Consider the following 8018-nt stretch of genomic DNA (forward strand, 5'->3'; position numbering starts at 1 on the left):
GGTGGTGGTAAGGTCAAGCAAGACTACCTGACTGCTCACTGGTGTGCTTCTGCAGCTCTGACCTCACTGCCACCTTGCCCCACTCCGGTAAGTGTCAGGGACTCCCCAGTAGGTCGACTCAGCAACATGGCCCCATTGTGCTGCTCCTGTGACTCATTTGTCAGTGCGGAAATGCTAAAGGAAGCATATTGATCCAAAAAGACAGCACATTCAATACCTGTAGCAGAAAGGAAAAGGCAAGTTTTCCAGTCCTTCTTCTGGGACCTTTTAACAGGACATGCCAGGACATGATCCTGGCACCTTTTAAAGGCAACATGTATTTCCTAGCACTGAGTATGGGGCCTTTTCCTGTTTTGACCAACACAGGTCACAAACATTGTACAATTTAGTCAGCGGGAAAATAGTGCCCCCATTCTGACCCATTGTTACCTATATGGATCTTAAATCAAAGCATTGCATCAACTTATATCTTAAAAAAGAAACTGTATGAAATGCTGTAAAAATTCTATAGAGTGTATGTACAGATGTGCAAGGGGAAGGTCAATCATGGAACAGGGCTTTTCTACCCACTTCCCCACTTCTCTCCAGTAAAGGTAAAGGACCCCTGGATGGTTAAGTCCAATCAAGGGCAACTATGGGGTGCGACGCTCATCTTGCTTTCAGGCCGAGGGAGCCGGCGTTTGCCACAGACAGCTTTCTGGGTTGTGTGGCCATCATGACTAAACCTCTACTGGTGCAACTGAACACCGTGACGAGAACCAGAGTGCACGGAAACGCCGTTTACCTCCCCGCCGCATCGGTACCTATTTATCTACTTGCACTGGTGTGCTTTCGAACTGCTAGGTTGGCAGGAGCTGGGACAGAGTAACAGGAGCTCACCCCGTTGCAGGGATTCAAACTGCAGACCTTCTGATCAGCAAGCCAAAGAGGCTGAGTAGTTTAGAACACAGCGCCAGCCATGTCCTTAGTGCAGCAACTTGAATCATCAAAAAATTTCTCTTTAGGATGAGAGGTGGGTGAGAGGAGCTGGAATGAGAGATAAGAATTTGCTCCCAGTGCCACGTCTGAAGCCTATCCTGAGGGTCCCTTGACTCTCAAGAGCAGCATTTGGGAATAGCAAAGGTCTACAACGAGAGGATATGAGAAACCCTATTGCGTGGGGGAATGTCTTCCTATGCAATTTTGGATCTAACTCTATATGTCCTCACTATTATTTTCTTAGCAGAAGGAAAGAGAGAAGGCGAGAAAGAGGAAGGAAGGAAGGAAGGAAGGAAGGAAGGAAGGAAGGAAGGAAGGAAGGAAGGAAAGATTTTCACACAATTGTATTACTTTCCACCTTTTGTGTAATTATAAATTTTTAGTATATGTCAGCATTGTACCTTTTGTCATTTACATTGATATCACACCATGTTTGTGATTGCATTTTTTAAAAAACTTTTTGGTATCTTGGTCAAAGAGAAAAGTTGAGATAAGGGACAATGGGGGAATGCATTCTCTGGAGTAAAGTGAATTATCCAACAATATCTGGAAAATATGTGTACAGTATTTATGCATGAATTAAAATCTTGGCATTCAAATAGATTATTCTAATATTCCTGTGTCAGCACAGCAGACTTTTTAGCCCAGGAAATAATTAACAAAAAAGAATCCCCCCCTCTCAATTTAAAATAAAATCCTTCCAATTATAGATTCCAGTATCTTGGTCTATTGGTGAAGAAGACAATACTGTTATATGTTCTAAGAATTCTTTTTGAAAGGAGAATTCATTTCACCCTTGGCTAGTGATTTACCATAGCTAAATTCTTAATCTAGATTATCACACATTCCTTCTCCAAGAAAGACCAATAGTCTTTCTACTTCCATTTTAAAATCTAAAAAGGGTTCCCATAAACCAGGCATGGTAGCGTGTTACTATCTGGCCCCCATAATTTCCCCAAGGCCGTGCTTTGCACTCCAAGTGTTTTTACATCTTTGAACCCTGAAAGAAACATATTGCTTTTCTGGATGTAGGATAAAGGTGTGTGTGTTTATGTATGAAAACTAGCTTTCTGTACAAATGTAAAATTTACATTCAATGTACTGACATTGTCTCTGGCCCCACCAACCACTGTCATATCACCCAATGAAGGTTGCCCAGACTGGAATGTGGGCTTATTTCCAGGTAAGTGGGGTAAGTATTGCTGGTTAAGTATTTTTTTCAGTGCCTGAATGGCTGCATTCAGGGTTGTTCCACCTAAAATGCATTCAGGTGTCCATGAACCAAGCACCCCAAAAATATTTTTCTAATGCAATAAAATAAATTGTATGGAAAATGGTGTGTGTGTGTAGATGCATTTTTCTGGGGAGGAGGGTCTATATCTTTCACATAATTCTAAAATGGATCCATGATCCCAAAAAAGGTTAAGAACCTCCGTCTTAAATTAAAATATGAGCCAGATTCTTTTCTGCCATCTCTGCCCCCCTCTCCATGTGTTGTGCCCACTCAGAAGAGGCATGCAGAAAAAAACACAGCAAGGACATTTTGGGTGTCCTTTTTGCCTCTGCATCACTCAGAGAATTCTGGGGCACAGGGAAAGGTGTATCAGCACAATTTAATATTTTCCGTGCTTGAAGAAAGTTCTGAGGTGCATCGCATGCAGTCCTGAGTGTTGTCCAGACTTTGGCTACATTCACATGACTGTTTATTCTGTTTCCCTGACATTTCTTTACTGCATTATATATGACCTTGTAAATGATATAAAAGCCACTTCTGAAAAACTAATGCGCTATACCCCCCAGGTTTTTTTCTGTGTTATTTGATTCCAGGGGAAAAAAATCCATTTCCAACCCCCTCAACCCAGAAAATCATGGGGAGGTATAGATGAAATCTGGAATGGTATGCTGGCAACAAATTCTTTCCTGCTGTTCTCATGGAGGAGTCACAGGAAAACAGAAAGTGTTGGCAACATTGTCCAATGACGTTTGTTGTTGTGTCCCACCATGCTGACTGGCCATGACATGCCGGTATATCGATCAAAAAGCCACGGTTTCATAACACAACAGATACTGAAGTTTGAAAGGTACTTTAGAAAAAGGGAGAGAAGTGCTAGCATGATATAATCAGGAAAACGTACACAGTATTTCCTGTTTCTGAATGCCCCCCTAGATTCCAGTTCTAGAGTTCAGGTCCAAGCATCAGAATCTCTAAAAGTTGGGAATGGAGAAAATTGGTTTATTTGGTGTTATGAATGATCAAGGCGCTCATATGTTACCAGATTGACTGCACAGTTAGAATCCAATCTAGTGTCATACCAAACACTGTGGATCAGTCATCCTTTAAGCTGCTTAAGCTCTTCACAGTTAATGACCCCCTCCCTGTTTTTATACACGTGAACTGTTCCAATTGCGTTGCCATTGAAGCAAATGTTACTCTTGCCTTTAGCTGTGCCTAACCGCCTACCCCCCAAAAAAGCCCACACATTACAGTCTATCTTAACATGAGCTAAACCCTCAACCACTGAAATGCCTTTGCATTTGACAATGCTCAAAGAGGTAAAAAGCAGGCGATGTGCTGAAGATGTTGGGGAAATACATTCCTTGCCATCCAAATGAGCAACATTGAGTTGAATAAGAAAGTGGTACCTCACTCAGTGGTTGCATTGGGTGTGCCTTGTGTGATTCTTGCAGAGAATTTGGAAGGTAGGGAAGAAGACAGAATTTTTTTGTCCTGCAAATTCACATTCTCCCCAGCTTAGATCACCTGGGGACATTGTACTCATGGCATCCTACAAAACATCACAGGGTGGTGACCTGAAAACTGGCCACTACAGGTGAGAGATGATTCACTTCACATTTAAAGGGGACCTTACCTGATTTACACTCTCTGAAACGATACGTGATCTGAAACACAGCCATATGTCAAAATTCAGACATCCCTGAATTTTGAAACTCAGTCCTCTAACAAAGTATTGTGTAAGCAAATATATAAAGCGGTAAAGTGTGCATAAATATGCATCTATGAGTGGAACTGATATACAGAAATTCATTGAGTGATGGGGAAATTCATTGCAAAAATATGTACAAAAATATGAATATTAAAAATACTAGTTAATTTTCATGAGGTTTTGTTTGTTTGTTTTTTTAGTGGGAAATGCAAACTGATGTGGAAATGTGAAGAACTAAGTTTCAGATTGGGAGAAACCAAAATTGAGAGATTTGCCTATCTCTATTCCCCCCCATTGTCCCTTTACACAATAATGTTTTAGGTATTCACATCTTCTGTATTTATATCTTAGACAAAAATCCAAAACTTCCCTGTAATATTATCTTCATCTTCAAGTAGACCATTTTGTTGCATGCAACCCCCATCTCTGAGGGGTGCAAGATTCCGGGGGTTCCAGGCACTTACCCAAGATTCAGTTTCCTCAGAACGAGGGGCAGCGAAGACTGTGGTGTCTTTAGAATATATGGTTTATTTGCACTTATATACAACATGAACCTACAACTGAGAGGCTCAAAGGATTGACACCCTTCTAAGTTCTTGCTTCTCCCATATCCACAGCCTCGGATTCAGAAGCAGAAATCAAGCATATCTCTTTCTCATAGGCTTCAGCCTGTCGCCTGCTTCAAGCTCTCTCTCCATAGCTGCCAAGTTTTCCCCTTTCTCGTGAGGAAGCCTATTCAGCATAAGGGAATTTCCCTTAAAAAAGGGGAGAACTTGGCAGCTATGTCTCTCTCACACAACTCTGACTTTTGTCTTTCTAACTACCAGACAGTTGAGAGAGGAGTAGGGGCACCCATTGACCTGAGGCACAGAGCCACAACCAACACTTAGGGCTGTTACCAAGAACCTGGCCTGGCTGTTCCAAGAACTGAATCCTTGCTAGATCCAGGGATTAGAAGGGACTCGGGCATAGAGCCTAACAGCCCACCCCTCCCAACAATAATTATCAAGAGTGACAATTGATACACCCTCAAACATGGTGCTGAATTTTTGCTCAGTTTGATTTTCAAGTCATGTGACATCCTTTGCTCCACTGAGCTCAGGATTATGTGAATATCAGTTTTCCCATTTTATCTTCGTAAAACAAACTTGTGAGGTGGGTGAGGCTGAGTGGTAGTGACTGGTGCAACATCACCCTATGAGCTTCATAGCTGAGTGGAGGTTTGGCTCCTGATCTCCCCAGTTAAAATTCAACATGCACACTGTCTCTGAGGATCATTACATGTGTAATAGGCTTGGGAGATGGAGATCGCCAATATCAATGTGCTCATGGGTTGCAAATGAAGATAAAATAACCTGACTTGCTCAGCTGCAACATACTCCTGTGAGGTGGGTTTCAGTTAATTGTAATGGAAACCCCATGCAAACCATTTGTTTTGTTGTAGGCATTTGGTTTTTCCATTAACTCATGTGGATGGAGCATAATTTTGAGAAGGCCTCTTTGTAAAAAAAAATATATATTTTTAATTGCATATGTCTCAAATGAAGTCCCCTAAGTAATGCTTGAATTCAGAACAGACAGAAAAAAACAACCCTTCAACAGTTGCGAGTTATATTTGGAGATTCACAAAAGTTAAATAATTCACAATATTTAATTACTGTAATTAAAGTTTCTCCCTGTGTGTGCGCGCCGCTTCATAAGTAAACATTTCATTATGTAATTCTAGCTTCTCCTACCTTCCCTAAGTCCCCATGATCGCCTTTGAAAAGGAAAAAGTTTTGCTTGAGGGATTTAACTCCCTGATCTCTCTTTCCATCTTTCTTGTGGAACTGCTGGTGTACAACAGCCTCGTTTTATAAGCACATTACTCAGACAACTCCTATCACCCCCATAAAATATAGCATAATATCACATTTCAGAGATCCCCCTGCCCAAGCTGTATTTCATTTCATTCCATTCCATTCTAGGAATCCTGCCATTGAATACTGTGCAAATTATTCCAGTGTTTATATAATACCAGATGAACCCAAACCTCATACGTGACATTTCTTCTTGTACATATGACCAATATATAAAACTCTTTATGCAGCGCCAGCACACTGGTCCATCTAGGCCGCCACCATTTACCATGGCTGATGGAAACTCAACCTCAGGCAGAAGTAATTTCCTATCATGCTGACTGGGTTCCTTTTATTGAATTCCAAAATTAGGCTCCCGGTACGAGCACAATTCAAAGTGTTGGTGCTGACCTTTAAAGCCCTAAACGGCCTCGGTCCTGTATACCTGAAGGAGCGTCTCCACCCTCACCATTCAGCCCGGACACTGAGATCCAGCACCGAGGGCCTTCTGGCAGTTCCCTCATTGTGAGAAGTGAGGTTACAGGGAACCAGGCAGAGGGCCTTCTCAGTAGTGGCACCCGCTCTGTGGAACGCCCTCCCACCAGATGTCAAAAAGAAAAATAACTACCAGACTTTTAGAGGACATCTGAAGGCAGCCCTGTTTAGGGAAGCTTTTAATCTTTAAGAAATTAGTGTATTTTAATATTTATGTTGGAAGCCGCCCAGAGTGGCTGGGGAAAGCCAGCCAGATGGGCAGGGTATAAATAATATATTATTATTATTATTATTATTATTATTATATTATTATTATTATTATTGAAGATGCTTGGGACTGGACTTGGGACTACCGCACACATACAAATTAGCCCCCACTAACCTCAGTCTACCACCTCATGAGAAGAGAAGAATCCTTGGAAAAGACCCTGATGTTGGGAAAGATTGAGGGCACTAGGAGAAGGGGACGACAGAGGACGAGATGGTTGGACAGTGTTCTCGAAGCTACGAACATGAGTTTGACCAAACTGCGGGAGGCAGTGCAAGACAGGAGTGCCTGGCGTGCTATGGTCCATGGGGTCACGAAGAGTCGGACACGACTAAACGATTAAACAACAACAACAACCACCTCAGTCTGCCCTCACCAACACCCACCTCCTTCCCTTGTTTCCTACAACCAGTCAGAAAATCATTCTGCCTGTCATTGGCTCTGGCTCCACCTAGTGTTGGTCTTCCTGCCTTCTTGTCCTCAGCTGGTGTCCTCAGCTGATCAGGAAATGCACCACCCGTATTTCAGTGGGGAGGGAATCCCAAAATTAGGGCATCACCAGGACAGCCTCCCCTATAGATCTTAACGTACAAGCAGGTTTGTATGGGAGAAGGCATTACAAAATTATTCTGGGGCTGAACAAGATCTGGTTTTATATTATGAAAGTAACTCAGCCGTATTGACGTACAGCCTGAGCAGGAAGGGGTGCTGCCAGAGCAGGTTCTGGCATGGGAAGTAAGGCAAAGTCAATCAAGTCCTAGGCTAAGCTTCAGTAATACGGCATCAAGTAAGGCAAGGTCCAGGTTCTGAGAAGACAAAGTAGAAGTCAGGTTTCAGGGAGGCAAAATCCCCGCAGAACAGACAGCACCCTGGATAGCTCCATGTGAAGCTCTGGCTGAAGAATCATCTGAGCAGCCTCAAATGATGATGCTTCAGGAACAGATAAATTTGGTCTAAGCTTCAAATACCTCTGCAGCTCTACAGGTGAAACTTGGAAAATTAGAATATCATCAAAAAGTGCATTTATTTCAGTAACGCAATTTGAAAGGTCAAACCAATATATGAGATAGATGCATGACATACATAGCAAGATATGTCAAGCCTTTATTTGTTGTAATTGTAATTATTTGCCGTTAGGCGGGTCAATTATAAATGGAATGTAATTAATGAAATGTCATAGTGATGTTTATTTTTGTATTATTGTAACTATTTGTTTTATTACTGTGGAATTTCCAAAAGAAAGCATTTGTAAAAATTAAAAGAAAAAGAAAAAAAAATAAGTTGCATTTCTGAAATAAATGCACTTTTCGACGATATTCTAATTTTCTGAGTTTCACCTGTATCTGCGTGGCTAGCTCCGCCTCTTGTGAGAGAAACTTCTCCAGCCTTGCCTGCTTCAACACCAGTTGACTCCAATGATGTAGGGGAGACTGGTCTTTCATGTGAGACATCTGGGCTGCAGTTCTCAGGACAGGAAAGCAACCTTCAGATCAG

Source organism: Zootoca vivipara, chromosome 8, assembly GCF_965207765.1.
Source record: "Zootoca vivipara chromosome 8, rZooViv2.hap1.1, whole genome shotgun sequence".
Taxonomy (NCBI): domain Eukaryota; kingdom Metazoa; phylum Chordata; class Lepidosauria; order Squamata; family Lacertidae; genus Zootoca; species Zootoca vivipara.